This window comes from Salvelinus sp. IW2-2015, linkage group LG22 (assembly GCF_002910315.2).
Source record: "Salvelinus sp. IW2-2015 linkage group LG22, ASM291031v2, whole genome shotgun sequence".
Classification (NCBI taxonomy): Eukaryota; Metazoa; Chordata; class Actinopteri; order Salmoniformes; family Salmonidae; genus Salvelinus; species Salvelinus sp. IW2-2015.
Genome location: NC_036862.1, coordinates 4,916,161 through 4,937,362, shown reverse-complemented (window position 1 = coordinate 4,937,362; position 21,202 = coordinate 4,916,161). Strand labels below are relative to the sequence as shown.

Below are 21,202 nucleotides of genomic sequence, written 5' to 3'. Positions count from 1 at the left end.
TCTGTCTGTCTGTGCCTGCATTGTTAGGGCAGTAGGAGTGTGTGTGTGTGTGTGTCAATCTTGCACTGCAGTGTGTGTGGGCTTCCCCTCTCCTCCTCCACGCCGCGTCAGCTCGCAGGAACACGCCGGTGAGCATGTTCCAACACGTCAGCAGTAGCAGCAACCCGCCGCAGAGGTGATACGGCAGCCCACTTACTGTGCACCTGCTGCTATCGATTCATTTGACCAACTGTTGGCCCAATGGAGCCTCTCTCCTGGCAGCTACACCTATTAGCACCAAGGAAAAGGGGAGGGACGCAGATGGGGTGACAGGGGCGGCTGTGAGTAAATACCCTACTGGGACGCCATATTAATGTTTTTACACGCCACCGCCCGGTCCAAAGCGGCTTCATCCGGCCCGGTGGCCAGAGGAGATACCAGCGTGTCACCTTGGATATTGGGGGAAGGGCTTTGATTAATGGTTGGCGGGTGTTAAAACATAGAGACAGCCGTATTGGATTTCCACAACTGTTGCCTGGGTCTTGTTCTATACGCAGGGCTCAGGGCTGTTATTGGTGCGAATTAGATCCCATTCAAAATAAGAGGAGAAGTGAGATTGGGAATGAAAGGTCGATTCACACCAGCATATCACGGAGCAGAGCACACCATCTGTTACTCTGGCGGAGGTAGAGAGAGGAGAGGGATGTAGTGAGAGGAGGAGAGGGGCTGAACCGGCACCCAGACCGAGGCTGATGATTGGCCGCTAGGTCATTAGCCACGGTCCACTGACTCCCGTGGTGCCTGGGGTGTGGGGTCGGCGCAAGCTGTTTGTAGGGGTCAGCCAGGTTGTTTGTAGGGGTCGGAGAGGTCAGAGGTTAGTCTTACCAAGTGCACACGGTACATGATGCTGATTCCAAGGGTCATAAAAGGCTTGGAGAAATCGATGACCTTCTCCCTCTCTGCGGTGATGGTGAGCCCCGCTACGGCAAGGTCCGCTTTCTGGAATAGACACGCACGCACCCACACACAGACACACACACACATACACCACACCAACCATTCAGATATGCACAGATATGTAAATCTACAGTAGCAAAAGTTGGGTTGTGGTGGTGGAAATGCATGGAAAGTAAGTAGTAAGTAGGCGACTAGCGTAATTCCMCACCTACTGTGCTGCCATTGTTGTCCGTGATGCATAGTCTGCCAGCAGTATGTAGCATAATCCACCATTGGCTTTGTGTCCAAGACCTGACTCACGCAGGACACCAGGGAGAACAGAGTGTAGAACAAAGGGGAGGGCCTGCGTCCCAAATGACACCCTATTTAGTATGTAGTGCACTGCTTCTGAGCAGGACACATAGGGCTTTGGTAAAAATGTGTGTACTATACAGGGAATAGGGTGCCATTTGAGACACACAGAGTGCAATGTTTTTGCAAGCAGGCGAAGGGCAGATTGTTACGACAAATCACTTGACACAGCAGCCAGTCAGCCAGCCAGCCAGCCAGCCAGGCCGAGCCAGCCAGTCAGCCAGGCCGAGCCAGACAGCCAGCCAGCCGGCCCAGCCAGCCAGCCAGCCAGCCAGCCAGGCCAGGCCAGCCAGCCAGCCAGGCCAGGCCAGCCAGCCAGCCAGCCAGCCAGGCCGAGCCAGCCTGCCAGCCGGTCAGTCAGCCAGCCAGCCAGCCAGCCAGGCCGAGCCAGCCTGCCAGCCGGTCAGTCAGTGCTACTGGGCATGGTAGAGCTGTGGCGGTGGCTGCTCAATCCCACTAATCATCCGACGCTACAAAGTGCATCTGCAAGGGATTTTCATCTCTCCTGGGACCCAGTGCAACCCTATGCTGCTCTTTGTCTTTCGCAGTTGGAAAATAAGAGGATTGTCAGAGCTCAACTCTAAATGAGAGGAGAGCCTGCCTGCCTACAGTGCTGGATCTGGCCGTCAGCATTCATGACCTTATTTTTTTGTTTGTTTTACCCATCAGCCCCTTTTCTGATTGTCGGGCCAAGTGAGTGTGCCCCCTGTTAACTTGGCTAGAAGGCTCTGTCCAAAAGAATCTGTGGAAATATTTTGCTCTGATAGCACACCCATCATCAGTTAGGGCCATGCCATTATGGTCACAGTGCACCTTGACACAAAATAAATGTGGACCAATCAAGAATATTAACTTTGTTTGAGACACAGTATAGACAGTAGTATAGCTGTAGGGTCTTGTTATGTTTTAATGTACCCTGTCAAGTGGGTATCATACACTTTTCAATGTACAGTAGGTGGTCCTATGAGGACTCTGCCTATCATAATGCCTTTGCCTTGATCTGAGAGCAGCAGTTGAGAACAGAGAGAGAGAGAGAGAGAGAGAGAGACTGAGAGAGAGGGGGGGGTGCAGGGGAAGGCTTTTCACAGCTTCAGTCTGTTTGAGTACACGCCCGTGAAGGAGTTGGCCAGTCCTGTCCAGAATAACTTGAACAGCGAAAACAGAGCTCCATGTGTTCACACGGTGGTGAACAAAGTCCGGAAGGCTTTTTAGTGGTTGTTCTACAGCGTTTTCACTGACAACAGGTCTGAATGAACAAGCAAAACCAGGCATTTAGCCAACCCCCAGCCAGCCCGAAAGCAACAACAAAAAGTATCGAGGCAAAAAAAACTCCACAAAAGAAAGAAGTCACTCCTCCTTTGAAAAATGAACATATTAATGCACCTATTGAATATTCATACCGATTACTGGAGTCTAACAGCTATTGAAAGTGTGTGGAGAGGGAGAGAGAGAAAACACACGGTATAAAGTCAGCTTTTAAATAATGCATCGTTGTATTCTTTCCCCATGCCACCACACTTGTTTCCACTTTCGCTCAATCATAAGATGGTGCCCTGGAAAAAAAGCGAGATAGGAAAAGAAAATCAAAGCCGTCCCCACGGCTGCTGAATAATGCATTGAGTTAGAGGTTCCCCACTGTACGTGGCATTTCATCTTCCCGGTCTCCGTCTCTATGGCTACTTAAAGTAAAGCCCCCGTCCCCAGCTTGCAAATGAAGCCTGTGGAAAGCTTGTCCATACATTCTCTTCTCTCAGCGTTGGCTCAACCTTTCTGTGTTAATTCAGTCAGCCGCTATAGGCTAGCTACAGTACAATCTCTCTTCCTTCTTCTCCTCCTCCACTTCTAACCCCCCCCCCCCCAACTATAACCCAGTCATCCACTAACTCTCATCTTTCCAGTCTGGGGGTCTTTCCAGAGAGTGTAGCTCAGAGGCAGGGACTCCGTGATCCCACACCTTCCTGCGCTGTCTCCCCTCGACCTTCCCCCCTCTCCGACGTTCCTTGGTACTCTGTAGCAGTCTGTAGCACTATCGTGTGAGGCGCGATTAGACCGAGTTGAGACCTCCTCAAGGTCCCCAAATCAGAACCAACTTGCGGGGGGACAAATGGAGACAATAATACGAGTAGGCAATCCTTTCATTTCCTTAATGGCTTTGCCTTCCAGTAGCTCCTCACCACCTCCTCAACCCTTCTACTCTATCCCCGGTCTGGGTGAACATCTACAAAAAACACTGGTCAGTGCGACCACACTCTAAGACCAGCAATATAGACCTTTCATTCACAAAAAAAAAAAAATTCAGATGGTTTGGCAGACTGGTTAGCTGGGCCCTTTTAAAGACATGCCTGTGTTGTGAGTGTTTGCTCAAGGGTGACTGGGGCTAATTGAGATTCATTAGGACAGATGAGCTGTATCCGAGTTAGAAGGGTGAACAGAACACAGCCATGGCTAAGTCCCAAATGGCACCCTGGTCAAAAGTAGTGCACTATAAAGGGAATTGGGTGCCGTTTGGGATGCAGACCCAAGACTCTGTGTCATCTGTATCAGGCATTATCTGGACTAATTACCAGCCTTGCTCCTCCTGTACATCCTTGTTCTCTTCCTTCCCCTCCATATTTTATCTTTTCTCCTCCTCCTCCTCCTCACATCTCTGCATGGTTACATCCCCTTACTGCAGAATGCTCTGAATGTGAAAAAATCAATCAATTGCTTTGGGCACTACTTTTCTCGATCACATCACTGGGGACATGTTTCACTACGAGACACTCAGCCTATCACGTATCAGATGGAATCGTTTGACCCTGGAGTCCCACGGAGACACAGTATGTCTGCACACATAACACCCACATATAGGCCCCATACACACTAAAGTTGTACAACTGATGCAACGCATTTGGCATAACGGTTGTAACGCAACGGAGAGCTTTCCTGACAAAAAAAGAAGTACACAAGCATTGTGGAGACAGCGCTCAATGGTTGTGTACACATTTTCCGTGACGACAGACTCTCCATTGTGTCACGAACAGACAGTATGAGTTGTGTCACATCAAGGGATTTGTTAGGGGTGATCTGGCTGTAAATAGTCCTGATTACTATAAAGCCCTGTGTGACATGTTGCTGTTAAAAAAGGCTACATTAATACCATTTGATTGAATTTTTATGAATTGGTCTATAGTCCGAGTGGCATTATGCTGTGAAGTGGTAGAGGGGGGTCAATGGTAGGGATATGGACGGTGATGGTAGGGCCCAGAGTTTTCCTGATCAAGTCATGTGGTCGGGAAAAACTCCTGGCCCTATTAATAAGGTTGACTATAGGACGCTGTTGCTCTTACCCTGGAGATGAGCTCTCCCACCATGCCCGTCCAGGTACCGTTGGTCCCCGATACCCCGTACACCCCGTCCCCCACCAGATTGATATGGTACTTGAACTTCAAGACGTCCGCCAGCTCCTTCAGCATGTCCACACAGAAGCCCTCATAGCGCTCGTTCCCTTCCATCTCCTGGTGGTTCGGTCGCAGCATCACGTAAGGGTTCTCCTGCAAAGGGACACAGATCACATGTAGAACGCCATGATAGTGTGGCGACCTTAACCCGATACCTAGCAACCTCGGACCTCTTGGCGTAACGTTTAAGGTGGACCCGAGTCCCGGTTGGGGCAGCCCCCCGAGTTCGCAAAAATGATATACAGTAGCCTAACCTAGTGTAGCATAGCATAACATCATCTCAGTCTTGACTTCTAATTTTTTTKACCTTTATTTAACAAGGCAAGTCAGTTAAGAACGAATTCTTAATTTTCAATGACGGCCTAGGAACGGTGGGTTAACTGCCTTGTTCAGGGGCAGAACGGCAGATTTTTACCTTGTCAGCTCGGGGATCAATCTTGCAACCTTTCGGTTACTAGTCCAACGCTCTAACCACTAGGCTACCTGCCGCCCCAGGTAGGGTCAAGTTGATTTCAGCAAGTTGTCTGTCTGGACAGTGGACACTATCTCACCAGAGGTCATTAGTTTTAAATAGGAGCCAATGAGCATATATCTAAGGTTACATATGCATCAATTAATTTTACCACCGTACTTGGCGGGGAGGAACAAAAGCACTCGGGCACCTGCCACTGTCCTGTCTCTGTCTGGCACCTCTGTTTGTTCATAATTTACGATTCGTTTTTTTCATAATGTTGAGCAAGCAGCTCAATGATTTAAATTTGGGGGGTTAAGAGAGATTCATCAACCAATCAGGGATCCACATTTTACGCCAGCCACCCTAGCTAAAAGACTAAATGTGCTTACCTTTTTTGGAGAATAGTTTAATAAAGCGTGCATCAAATCTTGACTGCTGCAGCCCACATGGAAAAATACTATAGTGTTCACTGAAGTTTTTTCGCGGACTTTAGTATTCACGGTAGTGTTTCCACAAAAACACTACAGTGAATAATGTAGTATTTACTGTAGTATACTGAAGTATTTACCGTTTACTATAGTATAAATACTGTAGTAAAAAATAATAGTATATACTATAGTATTTACTGTAGTGTTTTTGCAGACTGTAGTCTACTGTAGGATTTACTGTAGTGTTTTTGCAGACTGTAGTATTCTGTAGTATTTACTGTAGTGTTTTTGCGGACTGTAGTACAGTATACTGTATTATTTACTGTAGTTTTTTGTAGMCATTACTGTAGTTTTTAGTAAAGTGTTTCTGATTTATTATCTTTGACATAGAAGTGGAGGGCTTTCTCCTTGAAGAAACCTACTGGAGAAATGCTGAAAGAGTACATTTTCCATAACCTGTAGGTAGGACTGGGGTCGGAACAGATAGTTCAGGGTGTCTGCTCTTTTCTATAACCTGTAGGGAACTGTGACTAGGGTGGGTATTCTAGTTTCTTTATTTCTATGTTTTTCTGTTTCTATGTGTTGGCCGGGTATGGTTCTCAATCAGGGACAGCTGTCTATCGTTGTCTCTGATCGGGAATCATACTTAGGCAGCCTTTTTCCCTTTTGTTATTGTGGGAAGTTATCTTTGTTAGTGGCACTATAGCCCTCGTAAGCTTCACGGTCGTTTTTGTTGTTTCTTGTTTTTGTTGGCGACATTAAAAATAAAGAAATGTACGCTGACCACGCTTGCGCGTTGGTCCACTTCTTCAGACGATCGTGACAGGAACACAATATATATGTAGGTTTCTTACAGGTGGCACAAATTGGGATATGGGGGAGGGGAATGGGCAGGATATATGCAAATGTAATACTGCAATATTTACTGTAGTAAAAAAAATAGTTGTGTTCTTGCGGACTGCAGTGTTTTTGATAATATTTTTGCTGACAATACTGGTAGTATTTACTTTTGTATTCTAGAGTATCCAAACAACATTCTATACTAAGTACTACACATGATTGAGGGATACTACAGTGTATAGTATTCTACAGTATACTACAGTTCACTACAGAATTCTATAGTAAACTCTCGTATTATTTTATGTGGGAGCCTACTAATGACATTGTTGGAGAGGACTTGTCACCTTCGCAACATGTCGGTTTTACAGAGTGAAGCAAGCCTTGTAACAGGTAGCCTCTTTAACCTGTCCTCTGTAACAGTGAGCTTTATACTGAAGTCGAGAGAGAGAAAAATCACACTGTCTGACATGGAGAAATATAGATGGAACACAAGGCAAACAGTGCAATTGCTCTGTCATACTTCTATTGGGGTGGCGTTTGTGTTGACTGGTGACCGGGAGATGGATTCATCTCACAGAACGAAGTGCGCGTCCCTCCATTATGACACAAAGTGGAAAACCAGAGACCTGAAAGAGGACACATCACACCGCCACCGACCATCCTGTCGCCATGGCAACAACAGTTCTTCTACCTGTGGTACAACCGGACCAGTTTATTTTAAACTTGATTAGTCTTCCAAATCCACTACCCCCCCCCCCCCCCCCGCTGGAGTTTTCAGTGCACACACCACTTTGTGTTACACCGATAAGAGAATAGCAATAGGGATAATAGAACGGCGTTTTCCTAGCCTTCTCCGCATCATATCCGCGGTCACGGAATGTATTTTAGTGGGCATACTCATCAGTATTAGATGGAGGGAGAAACCGGCGGATGCTTTAAATGTATGCGCGCAGGAGAGCTCCTGGACTGCATGTTAAAAAAGAAAAGTACAGAAAGAAAGAAAGAACGAAGGGCCCCGAGTCAGAGCACAGTGACACTCTATAAATGCAAATCCTCTCCATTCATTAACTTATTAAACAGCCACGCATGTTACCTTTCTGCCCCAGAGTTGACACCTCTGCTGTGGTTATGCGGCGCCACGCGGGAAAGCACAATATAAATGCAAATTATTTAATCGCTCGCAGCAGCCTGGTGGTAGAAGCGCTCAACCATTGCAGCCGGACGGACGCTTTCCCCTTTCCCCTCCCAAACTAGGGCTTATTAAGGAGTAGCATTTCACGGGCCAGTTGTACATTACACGGCGGGGGTTTCAAGGGAGAAAGCTTGGAAACTAATAAACAAACCTTCTGGATTCAATTAATAGGTCTCCACACCCCCGGCGACAGAGAGGAGTGGGCAGCTCCGCTTAATTAAATGCGGCCCGTCATTTCTCAGCTAGCTCTCACTTGTTGATTGATGAGTGTGAAAGGAAGGCAAAGTACTTCTATATTTATCTCCCCAATAACCCCCACTGTTAGGACACTATATAGAGGTGGGGAAGAACATCCTCAGTTGGTGACCTGGTTAACTACCTCAGCTCATGTATTCATTGGAGATTGGCTGGTTCTGGAGGTACTGCTGGTCTCCACTGAGTGCGGGGAAAAGGCTTTTTGGTTTTTACGCCCCCAGCCCACGGAATTGCCTGAAGACCACCTTGAAGTTCGACTCGCTGGTCCCCGTTGGACAGTTTAGGTGGCGTTGTATTTATTGTTGTTGTTGTGATTTTACATGATGTTGTAGTCAATTCTATTGTGTATGTTCATGTTCACAGGGCTCCCTGGTCTCAACGGTGACCCGCCCTGTTAAATAAATAAATAAAATCCTGCAGAAAAATGTAATTAAGAGCTGGCTCTGACCCATCAATCATGGGAGTAAAACCCAGACATTAATCAATAATGTGGGGGGGGGATCTCTCTCTCTCTCTCTCTCTCTCTCTCTCTCTCTCTCTCTCTCTCTCGTCTCTCTCTCTCTCTCTCTCTCTCTCTCTCTCTCTCTCTCTCTCTCTCTCTCCTCTCTCTTCTCTCTCTCTCTCTCTCCTCTCTCTCTCTCTCTCTCTCCTCTCTCTCTCTCTCTCGCTCTCTCGCTCTCTCTCTCTCTACAAGGGAAATAAACAATCAAAAATGAACAGTAAACGTTAAACTCACAAGAGTTTGAAAATAATATATACTATTGTCTTATGTACAGTGTTGTAGCAATAAGCAAATAGTTGAAGTACGATGGTGTTTGTGCTCCACTGGCTGCCGTTTCCTTGTGGCTACAGGTTGCAAATCTTGAGGGAAATATGCCTCTAATATGGTCAGACATTTGGCAGCAGGTTAGGAAGTGCAATTCAGTTTCCACCTCATTTTGTAGTCAGTGGGCACATAGCTGGAGGTCTGCCTATGGCGGCCTCTCTCACTAGCAACGCCATGCTCACTGAGTCTGTACATAGTGAAAGCTTTTCTTAACTTTGTGTCAGTCACAGTTTGTTCTCTCTCTCTCTCTCTCTTTCTCTCTCGCTCTCTCTCTCGCTCTCTCTCGCTCGATGTGCTGTGTGGAAAACATGACAGGTAATTTGGAATGTTGTTACATCTAACTCCTAATGTTGCATAAATCTTCACTGTTTGTGAATGCTTACCGATCTACCGACATACACCAATGTCAGAAGCATTCATTGAAATCACAGGAAAATAGTATCTACCTTTTGTAACATACCACAGACAAATCTATGAAATAGTGAATTCCAAGCTATGAAGAAATGCAGCATCTCAGCATCTCATCTCCATTGCCAGTAGTCTGGTTGTGTCCAGCTGAGTATTGCCAGTGTTCCATGCCCCCCCCCCCCCCCCCCCACAATACCTTACTCTACCCATGCCAGGTGCATTTTCTCCAATAATGGTTATGGTTCGGATTGGGGGAGGGAAAGCTGACCCTAGATCTGTACCAGTGGGAAACATCACCCCCGAGCTGAGCCTAGAAACCTAAACAATCGACTGCACACGACAGTCAGACGATTCTCGATATTGAAGGTGTACCAAGTCATACCTGGGTTCGAATAGTATTCACTATAGTTGAAACACTAGCTATGCTTGATTGAGCTTCCTTGGCACAATGGAAACAATGGARTAGTCTCAAAAGTCGCAAACATCATCCATTTGSCACTCCAGACATGCTCAATCAAACATGCAAAAAAATTTGTTGTTGAAAGAAAACAAATACTTCTTGAACCCAGGTCTGGTTCAAGGAGCAGTCACAACCCCTAGCCTCGCAATACCCCCCATCCTCCAGCAAATACAATTATGAGGTCCRGAGCCTATAGCGAACTGGCAGCTCAAATATACACTGAGTATACAAAACATTAAGAACACCTGCTCTTTCCATTTATTTATTTATATATTTTTTTAATTTATTTAACCCTTATTTAACCAGGCAAGTCAGTTAAGAACCAATTCTTTTTTACAATGTCGGCCTACACCGGCCAAATCCGGACGACGCCAATGGTTTCCCTATGGGACTCCCAATCACGGCCGGTTGTGATACAGCCTGGATTCAAACCAGGGTGTCTGTAGTGACGCCTATAGTGACACCTTAAGCACTGAGACACAGTGCCATAGACCGCTGCACCACTCGGGAACAGGTGAATCCAGGTGAAAGCTATGATCCCTTACTGATGTCACTTGTTAAATCCACTTCAATCAGTGTAGATGAAGGGGAGGAGACGGGTTAAAGAAGGAGTTTTAAGCCTTGAGACAATTGCGACTTGGATTGTGTATGTGTGCCATTCAGAGGGTGAATGGGCAAGTGCCTTTGAACAGGGTATGGTAGTAGGTGCCAGGCGCACCGGTAAGTGTGTCAAGAATTGCAACGCTGCTGAATGACACTTCTCTCTCACAAGGTAATAATGTAAGTAAGGCCTACAGTATATCTAAAAGCCACCGTCTCATCCGCTCTCAGGTATTGTTGTTCTGTAACAAGGACATGTCTTTGTTTCGAATACTTTAGCTGTGCTTGATTGAGCTTGACTGGCACAATGGAACCAATGATATAGTCTCAAAAGTCAAAAGCCTGCCCATCTGGGACTCCGAGTAGACTCAAGCAAACGCATAGAGATGGTATTCGCAGTAGGGGGAAACACTGTTCACCCCACGGTCGTAATTATTTGATTTATTTATTGACGAAGCAGAGTTGGGGAGCTTCGTGCATCTTGGTCCCAAAAAATTGCAGTACATACAGTTAACTGCCAAAATAAACCAACGTACCAAGTGTCTTGATAGGGCGTTGGACCACCATGAGCCAGAACAGCTTCAATGCACCTTGGCATAGATTCTATAMGTTTCTGGAACTCCATTGGAGGGATGCGACACCATTCTTCCACAAGAAATTCCATAATTTGGTGTTTTGTTGATGGTGGTGGAAAACGCTACCTCRGGCGCCGCTCCAGAATCTCCCATAAGTGTTCAATAGGTTTGAGATCTGGTGACAGACGGCCATAGCTTATGGTTTACTTCGTTACCATAATTAAATCGTTAAATCGTTAAGTGACCACTCGTGCCCCTGTGGATGGGGGGACTTGTCGTCCTATGGTGGCATAGCCATGACAGCCAAAATAATGGCCTGCCCAGCATTTTTATACATGACCCTAAGCATTATGGGATATTAATTGCTTAATTAACCCAGGAACCACACCTGTGTGGAAGCACCTGCTTTCAATATACTTTTTTTATCTCTCATTTACTCAACTGTTTCCATTATTTTGGAAGTTACCTGTACGCTGATGTTCTATTGTATCTCTGAGGGGGGGGAAAAGTGTTCGTTGTTTGCAGTAATTTCTTTGTTGCAGTAATATCCCAAATGGACGTGGTCAGTTTACCCATTAAGGGTTCCACAGCTTTAAAGGTTTAAATACTATTTGACCCCAGGTCTGCATCAGGTACAGTGCTTTGGGTCMGTCCTTGACAGGCGGCCATCTTTGCTCACACCGACTGAGCAGAGAGGATGATGGGAATAATCAACCCTGACCCTCCTGAACAACCATACACGAGGGTTACACTACACTTCACTGACCATGTGACTGTGGTCTGAAGCCTGAAGGTGASACTCTCCCTCCTAAAGAGGCCTGAGCCAGCCAATCAAAAATGACTTTAAAACAAATCAACTGAGAGCCGAGTCTCTATTATCTTCCCAGAGCAACCAGGAKTTCAGAAATATCACCTCTCCTGGTGGCACAGCGGAAGAGCTATGAGCTTCTTTCACTAACATCCAAAGGAATGGAAAAACCAAACATCGGTAACAAACAGAGAGATTACAAGGTAATGTTTGGCATCTGTAGAGGCTCAAAATCAATTAGATAATTTYCCCCCCCAGAGGGGTGGGGGAGGTTGTTTGCTGTATTGCGTCGGCTCTCGGAGGCACAGAGGCCACAGTGACAGTGACAGTGATGCGGAACTGTACTGGAACAATCTGCAGGAGGGGTAGACCCACAGGTGTAGGATGAATCCTCCTGGTGCCGTTCCACGCTGCAGCCACTCAAGACTGTAGAGCCTAGCCCGCCCCCACCGGCAGAGATAAAGCACGACACAGCAATCACGCCGTGATGAATGAGTTGCGATAGCGACGAAATTGCTCCTCGGTGGCTTTTGAAATCCGCCTGGACGACTCTATATCTAGCGAAATTAACACGTAGCAGCTCGATCGGCCCGCCGCAATTCTCCCCCCCAAACTCTCTCTCGCGGCCACCGTTGTAACAGCTTCTCATTTGTTAAAGAAGCCCCCCACGGTCGGTGAAACCAACCGAACCATTCCMCCTGAATCCACAATCATTCTCAATGAGACCTTTTTCTCAAGTCGCCGGTTAACACAGACACACTTTATTCGTACTTCACTCTTAACCAGTAAGTGTGACATTGCGAATTACATTGCGGGCATTTGGGCTCTCCTTACAAGATACTTTGGGCTTGTCTTTTGATTCATCGAGTAGTGGTGGGAGGGAGGACAATTTGGATTTCTCTGGCTAACCATAATCCACGCGCCCAATCAGCACTGCTGCAAGCGCCAGCTGGGCTAGCCAGTAGTAGCGTGGCTCTATTGAACCCCAGCGTAGCTCGAACACTGTTTCAGCCAATCAGAATCCGTTGTACGAATGGCTATATTGAACCCCACTGTTCTTCCGTCCTAAAAACTCCCACAGTCCTCAGTGGCCTGCAGAAAAGCAGCGTGGCCTAGCTCAATGAAAGAGCGAGGATCTCCCTGCAGGGTGTGCAAATGGGAGGAGATGAGAAGAGCTTCATCTACTCCCCTGACCAATAGCCTTGTTCCTCCATGCTGGAAGTTTGCTGCCAAATAACAGGCTGTCAACTGCCACACGGATGGCATCTTTAATTGCTAAGCGTATAGCCTTACAGAGAGTATCTTTACAAGTCAGCCCGCTAAGCACACCAGCAACACACCTTCCTGAGTGTATATAGAGGATGAGACTGTATTTACATCAAGGAAACCTTCAGAGTCAGGGGGGGGGAAATCAACATTTACATTGTAGTCATTTAGCAGATGCTCTTATCCAGAGTGAGGAGGAGCAATTAGGGTTAAGTGCCTTGCTCAAGGGCACGTCGACAGATTTTTTTTTACCGGCTCGGGGATTCGGTTAGTGGCCCAACGCTCTTAACCGCTGGGCCACCTGCCTTTCGCCGTCAAGGCAGAGACGTCAACTCCATGAACGACAGGACAGTTTTAGGTGCCATGTGGAAATACCTCCCCGCTACACCTTATTTTCAACCACTCTCCATATCTAAACCAAGTGGGTGATCCAGCACATACAGTATCTGTAATTTGCAGTGTGCCGGTGTGACAGGCTGGCGTGATTTACTCCGGGGAAGTACTACGCCACGATACTTTATTATCTACCACTCTCTCTATTGTAAACGTGGAGTGAACACTTGCATGTCCTGCGTATGTCATTCTGAGTGTGACGGTGTGGTAATGAGGAATACTACCCCACTGCACTTGAATGTCTACCACTCTCTCCATTCCAAGCCAAGTGGAGTGTCCGGAACGTGTGTCATTGGGAGTGGGTTACCGTGACGGTTCACTCACCAGGATAGTGGTGATGGTGAGGGTGGTGTTGAAGAGAGTGTCTGTCACGTTGATTGATGGAAGCTTCCTCTCCATGGACAGGCCCTGCTCTGAGTGCCACTGGCCAATCTGCTAGGGGGATATAGATACACACACACACACACACACACACGTATGCCAATGCACATGCCAACACACACGCAGGTGTATGCACGCACGCACGCACACACAGAGAGAGAGAGAGAAAGAGAAAACAACTGTTAGAGAGTTCATCAAAGGGCCAGTCAGCAAGCAGCCTATCAAACTAGCCCAACAGACAGTCCTCTCTCTTCTGAGCTGTAACCAGTGTCACCGAAGCCAGTCTCCCCCTCTTAAGGTCAGCCTTAAGAGGGGGAGACAGCGAAAGAGAGAGGGAGAGAAAAGGGAGCGCGAGATAAAGGACAAAAGACACAATGCTGCTCCTTGAAGAAATACGTTGGGGCATGTGTTCAATCAGGAGACAACAGAATGCTTTCTTTAGCTCAATTACACCCAATTCTCTGAAGCGAGCCAATGTCCTCATTAGAGCTCGGCTGGCGCCCCTCCACCACTTCTCCTTGCACACCTCCTGCAGGGCCTTGTATGATCATCCCATCCTGCCTCTCCCCACCCCAACACACATGTCGGTGCTACATCATGCCTAATTTTTCGTTTGGTGTTGTAATTACAAAGCAGCATGGTTCATTGGGCTCTCTGCTTAACGTCTTTTGTTGAGGTGTTGGTTAATTTATCATCCCCTACCAATCGATCCCTGGCCGGTGAGTGGCTGGCTGCATTAGAGTGGCTGTGTGTATTTGTATGTCTGTGTGTGTGTGTGTGTGTGTGTGTGTGTGTGTGTGGTGTGTGTGTGTGTGTGTGTGTGTGTGTGTGTGTGTGTGTGTGTGTGTGTGTGTGTGTGTGTGTGTGTGTGTGTGTGTGTGTGTGTGTGTGTGTGTGTGTGTGTGTGTGTGTGTCTGTGTGTGTGTGTGTGTGTGTGTGTGTGTGTGTGTGTGTGTGTGTGTGTGTGTGTGTGTGTGTCTGTCTGTGTCTGTGTCTGTGTCTGTGTGTGTGTGTGTGTGTGTGTGTGTGTGTGTTGGTCTGTGTGTGAAGATGTGCATGTCTAAATATATTTTTTGACTATGTAGCTATTACATTTCACTGTCACGCAGTACAAAGCAGTGAGATACCATTATACCATTATACCATTATACCATTATACCACCTATATTTGACTGACTGACACATAATAGCCTAGGCATTTAAATGTCGAAAATCCTCGATACTGATTTAAAGTATGGATTGTCAGTGACAGTAATTGTAGAAAAGCATTGACGCTGACTGCTAAATGGCATATATGGCTTATATAGTACATATTGCGTGCTCAAAATTGCTTCTTGAAGGCTGTGCGATAACAATGCCCTCCACATGCACTAAACCCATCCTTTCTAGTATACTGAACAAAAATAGGAACGCAACACGTAAAGTCTTGGTCCCATGTTTCATGAGCGGAAATAAAATATCCCAGATATTTTACATACGCACAAAAAGCCTATTTCTCTACATTTTGTGCACACATTTGTTTACATCCCTGTTAGTGAGCAGTTCTCCTTTGCCAAGATAATCCATCCACCTGACAGGTGTGGCATATCAAGAAGCTGATTAAACAGCCATGATCGTTACACAGGTGCACCTTGTACGGGGGACAATAAAAGGCCACTCTAAAAGGTGTAGTTATGTCACATGACACAATGTCTCAAGTTTTGAGGGAGCATGCAATTGGCATGCTGACTGCAGGAATGTCCACCAAAGCTGTTGCCAAAGAATTGAATGCTCATTTCTCTACCATAAGCCGGCTCCAAATGTCATTTTAGAGAATTTGGAAGTACGTCCAACCAGCCTCACAACAGACCAGTGTGTATGGCGTCTGTGGGTGAGCGGTTTGCTGATGTCAGCGTTGTGAACAGAGTGCCCCATGGTGGCAGTGGGGTTATGGTATGGGCAGGCATAAGCTACGGACAACGAACACAATTGTATTTTATCGATGGCAATTTTAACACACAGAAATACCATGACGACATCCTGAGGACCATTGTTGTGCCTTTTATCTGCCGCCATCACCTCATGTTTCAGCATGATAATGCACGGCCCCATGTCGCAAGGRTCTGTACRCAATTCCTGGAAGCTGAAAATGGCCTGCATACTCACCAGACATGTCACCCATTGAGCATGTTTGGGATGCTTTGGATCGACTTGTACGACAGTGTGTTACAATTCCCGCCAATATCCAGCAACTTCGCACAGCCATTGAAGAGGAGTGGGACAACATTCCACAGGCCACAATCAACAGCCTGATCAACTCTATGCATTTACATTTAAGTCATTTAGCAGACGCTCTTATCCAGAGCGACTTACAAATTGGTGCATTCACCTTATGATATCCAGTGGAACAACCACTTTACAATAGTGCATCTAACTCTTTTAAGGGGGGTAGAAGATTACTTTATCCTATCCTACGTATTCCTTAAAAGGTGGGGTTTCAGGTGTCTCGGAAGTTGTGATTCTCCGCTGACCTGGCGTCGTGAGGGAGTTTGTTCCACCATATGGGGTGCCGAGCAGCACAACAGTTTTGACTGGGCTGAGCGGGAACTGTACTTCCTCAGAGGTAGGGAGGCGAGCAGGCCAGAGGTGGATGAACGCAGTGCCCTTGTTTGGGTGTAGGCCTGATCAGAGCCTGAAGGTACGGAGGTGCTTCCCCTCACAGCTCCGTAGGCAAGCACCATGGTCTTGTAGCGGATGCGAGCTTCAACTAGCAAAGGAGATGTGTCGTGCTGCATGACACAAATGGTGGTCACACCAGATACTAACTGGTATTCTGATCCACGCCCCTACCTTTCAAGGTATCTGTGACCAACAGATGCATATCTGTATTCCCATTCATGTAGGGCCTAATTAATTCATTTCAATTGACTGATTTCCTTATACGAACTGTAACTCAGTAAAATCGTCGAAATTGTTGCATGTGTGCTTATATTTGTTCGGTATATATTATGAATCATCTGGAAGCAACTGGCATCTATTTTGTACAATACTGATTCATATCATACAAAAACTGTGTAATCAAGGTGATGCATACAATACATTCACAGTATTCCTGCTGATTTACTGTTTTCTCAAGACTTTGAGCTTCCCGAGACACGTTTCCAAGGCTAACTTTCAGACAATCTTCCCACATGCTTATTAACATAATCAGAGACTCCATCTGAAAGTTTACTATTCTTCCCAGAGTGAACTCCTGATGCGCAACCCCCCTCCCCACCCAAAAACAAAAAAACGAAAGACTCCCGAATCAGATTTCTCCTCTGAGATTATGATCAAAAGATCTTACATTCCATTCCTCTTTGTTGTACTCCTCCATGGTGCACGAGAACGAGAGGGACAGCACCTGCACACACAAATGGAATACAAACAGGGGTGTAACAACGCTGCGCTAGCTGCCGATGGCTTCGGGAATTCAGGCAGGGAGGGGAGGGGAGAGGAGAATAACATGTGCACCTTGCAGGGATCTTGCAGAACGTTGTTCAGCCAATCATGTGTGCAATCAGTTGTCAAGTGCATCTCCCTGTACACAGTCGTGGTGGAAGGCAAACGCTCAGCGATGCACCACCAGGCACGGGCGGGCTGCGGAGGAGCAGAGGGGAGTGAGGAGAAGGGCAGACGGTTAAGGACGGGTAACTGAGAGGCAGCACAGGCTGCCGAGACAGAAATAGAGGGGCTGAGTATGTGTGTGTGTGTGTGTATGTGTGTACATTTGTGCGAGTGCGTGGATATGTGGGAGGCTCAGAGCAGGAAGAGATCCCAGGCATCCGCCAACAGGGAGGAACTGCTCTGAGAGTGGCCCCCTGCTCAACTCAGCTAGCTATGGCAATAGGGAATGCAGCGCACAGCAGCTTGCACAAACACTGTAGAGATGAGACACAAGTGAAACCGTCCACCTACCAATAAACACACACTTTAAACACACACACACAAAASACACACAAGCCAGATCTGATCTGATCATGGCGTACATATACTGTATATACTAGTGTGCCTATGTGACAGAAGTGGTTTGGGGGCAAACTACCTGCCCTCCAGGACACCTACACCACCCGATATCACAGGAAGGCCAAAAAGATCATCAAGGACAACAACCACCCGAGCCACTGCCTGTTCACCCCGCTATCATCCAGAAGGCGAGGTCAGTACAGGTGCATCAAAGCAGGGACCGAGAGACTGAAAAACAGCTTCTATCTCAAGACTGTTAAACAGCCACCACTAACATTGAGTGGCTGCTGCCAACATAATGACTCATCTCTAGCCACTTTAATAATGGAAATTGTATGTAATAAATGTATGACTGGTCACTTTAAACAATGCCACTTTAYATAATGTTTACATACCCTACATTACTCATCTCATATGTATATACTGTATTTTATACCATCTACTGCATCTTGCCTATGCCGTTCGGCCAGCGCTCATTCATATATTTTTTTGTACATGTTCTTATTCATTCCTTTACACTTGTGTGTATAAGGTAGTTGTTGTGAAATTGTTAGGTTAGATCACGTGTTAGATATTACTGCACGGTCGGAACTAGAAGCACAAGCATTTCGCTACACTCGCATTAACATCTGCTGACCATGTGACCAATAACATTTGATTTGAACTACCTTACGMTTGTCTTATTAGACTCCTTGCCTGATACCTGAAAACTCATGTAARCTCCCAGAGCTAAGGCCTGGGCTTTAGCCCAGTGGGTTAACAAAACCTTAAATGATGGTTCTTTAGCTGTTCGKGCCAAACTTTGACAATTTGATACATGTACTGTACATACAATTTATCTGCCAATCTAAACAGTTCAATGTCCTCCCTCGTCAATGTGACCTGTCTTACTTTTAACAAAACATCTTGAGAGCCACTAAAAACAGCCGTTTCAACAATCCAGAACATGACATGAGGACCGGCCAAGGTAAATGGGAGTAACTGTCTAAGTGGCACGCATATCCTGCTAATTAAAATGAGGTACGATGAATCGGAAATATAACCAATGTCTTGCAATACACTTCACATACAGGTACATATACTGTAACAATAGCGTCAAACGGGAAGTTGTTTTCCTTCTAGCTCCTTCGATGTTACAAGTGATCCTTTTTGGCCTCGAGTGTGTTGCGAGAACATTTCCCCCCAGGTGGAGAGAGAGTTTCGATCGATCTTGCCGAAGCACAATATGGTGCTCACTCAATCCCCGTCCTGAGGTCTATACACCACAAACTGTAGATCCCAGTGACGTCGAATCTCAAAACTTTTTTTTTTAAAGCGACAATTAAAATAGGGTGCTTTAATTAAGCAAAGCGTTCCAAATTGAGTTCTCTCAACCCTTTTTCCTGTGTTCTGATACGCTGCGCCTGCAGACGGTAGAATAATAGTCCTACTGCACAGCTATACAACCTCTTCAAATGCTAATTGAGCTAACTGCCGCTCCACACCTTCATGTTTAATTCGGGTTGAGCTGTTTTCTCCACAGTGACTCCTCAGGAGAAGTGTGAGCTGAGATAGCGAGAGGAGAGGAGGAGATTAGTGTCCTAGCCAGGAGTGGCAGTCATTTACTGAGAAACCAGAGCAAAGTGCAGAGAGAAAGGAAGAGAGCAAATCAATGGAAAGGTGTGAGGAAGAGAGGAAGAGAGCAGGGAAGCGGCGTGGCGTGTGTGAGGGATTACCCCCGGGCTCATTCTGGCACCTGAAATTACAGCGTATAGGCCCAAGATAAGGGCCCTTGCTCAAGGGAAAGACACCGTTCTTAGATTTCCGTTTGAAAAACGCAGCAGAACCATTAGGACATGGCAAGCAGGGCTGTGCTCTGACAAATACGTATATCATGCTACGGCGCTACTGCTACACTACCAGTATCTTGTAGGGTAATGTAGACACCAAGCCTTTGCTCTGTAGCTAAAGGATTTGGGTTATGATGGTGGATAAGGACTGTGTGTGTGTGTGTGTGTGTGTGTGTGTGTGTGTGTGTGTGTGTGTGTGTGTGGTGTGTGTGTGTGTGTGTGTGTGTGTGTGTGTGTGTGTGTGTGTGTGTGTGTGTGTGTGTGTGTGTGTGTGTGTGTGTGTGTGTGTGTGTGTGTGTGTGTGTGTGTGTGTGTGTGTGTGTGTGTGGGTAGCATGTCGTCGGAGGAGATGTGCATGATGTGGTTTTCCAGAGGAGCTGTGTGATGCCTAGCTGTTCATCTCAGCAAGAACGGAAAGAGAGGTTCTATTTGAAGCGTGTCAAGTAGAAACGCTTGTCCAGTAAGAGATGCTTGGTACGTTGCTTGGTACACTGCATAAATAAACGCTGCCTCGCTAACACAGAGATGTGCACTTTGCTTCGCATATGAAGAGGGCTCTAAATCAAAAAAGCGCAAGACATACAAAGAACAGTTATCTCAACAACAACTAGGGGAAATGTATGCTGTAGAGAATAAAGACGCTCTACACGTGTGGTGTGTGTTGTGTGTGTGTGTGTGTGTGTGTGTGTGTGGTGTGTGTGTGTGTGTGTGTGTGTGTGTGTGTGTGTGTGTGGTGTGTGTGTGTGTGTCGTGTGTGTGTGTGTGTGTGTGTGTGTGTAGCTGACTTGGCTTTGTTATGTTTCCACTCTAGTAATGACCACACATCAGCGGGAAAGGCCAGCCCAAAAGGTCAGGCTCGTTTATGTGCTTTCACGACGTGACCTTTCAATACAATCAAATATTCTATTTGTACCGCTACCAGGCGGACAAAACATTTGTTGTTAGTTCCACGATGCAAAAGCTGTTTTCACATTCATTAGTTGGCATTACCAGTGCGGTGGCCGCGGCGTCACCTTCTCGTTGGCAATAACGCACCGGCGCTGGATTGAGAGAGGGAGCGAGCGGCGCCTGAGCATTCAGAGCGACGTCTGAGCCGCAGGCATTCCCCTTCTACACGCGCACGCAGCACGCACGCACGCACGCACGCAGCACGCACGCACGCACGCAGCACGGCACCACACACACACACACAGCACACACCCAAGCACCACAACACACACACACACACACACACAACACACACACAACACACACACACACCAACACACACACACCACACACACACACACAACACAAATGCCCTCCCACACTGTCCCTTAAAAACAGGATTGTTCCGCAAATGTCTCTTTCTGTCTCTCTCTCTCTCTCTCTGGATCCATTCTTGGGCCACACAGTAGCGGGGAATGGATAGGCAGTCTTAGTTGGAGACGGAGGTTAAATAAAGTGCTACAGGATGCAGCAGACTGAGGGGATCAACATTGCTGAGGGTCCCTGCCTCTCCTTGGAGCATGTATGGAGTAAACACACACACACACCTGTCTGTGTAATGGCTATACTGCCATGTTTCTACTAGAGTGGCTCTGCTGCTAAGCCCTGGCGCCGAAAAGGACTGCACAGTGTAGGGTGACAGAAAGCCAACAACACACACATGCATGCAAAGTGCGCACACGCGCGTACACACACACACACCCCCACCCACACATACATACAAAGTCTCAGTCAGCCTTGAAATCCGCTAAGGCGGGGGGGATCTTGCAAACCAGCTCATCCGTTCCA

The 21,202-nt window shown here is 46.8% G+C and overlaps 1 non-coding gene and 1 pseudogene across 1 annotated transcript; both read right to left on the bottom strand.

The window, feature by feature from the left end:
* LOC111949699 (glutamate receptor ionotropic, kainate 4-like) overlaps positions 1-21,202 on the bottom strand; it is a 182,280-nt pseudogene that overhangs the window by 18,633 nt on the left and 142,445 nt on the right.
* Positions 6,005-6,057, bottom strand: LOC111949995 (U7 small nuclear RNA). Its single transcript, XR_002875441.1, has one exon. It is a non-coding gene; the product is annotated as a U7 small nuclear RNA (small nuclear RNA).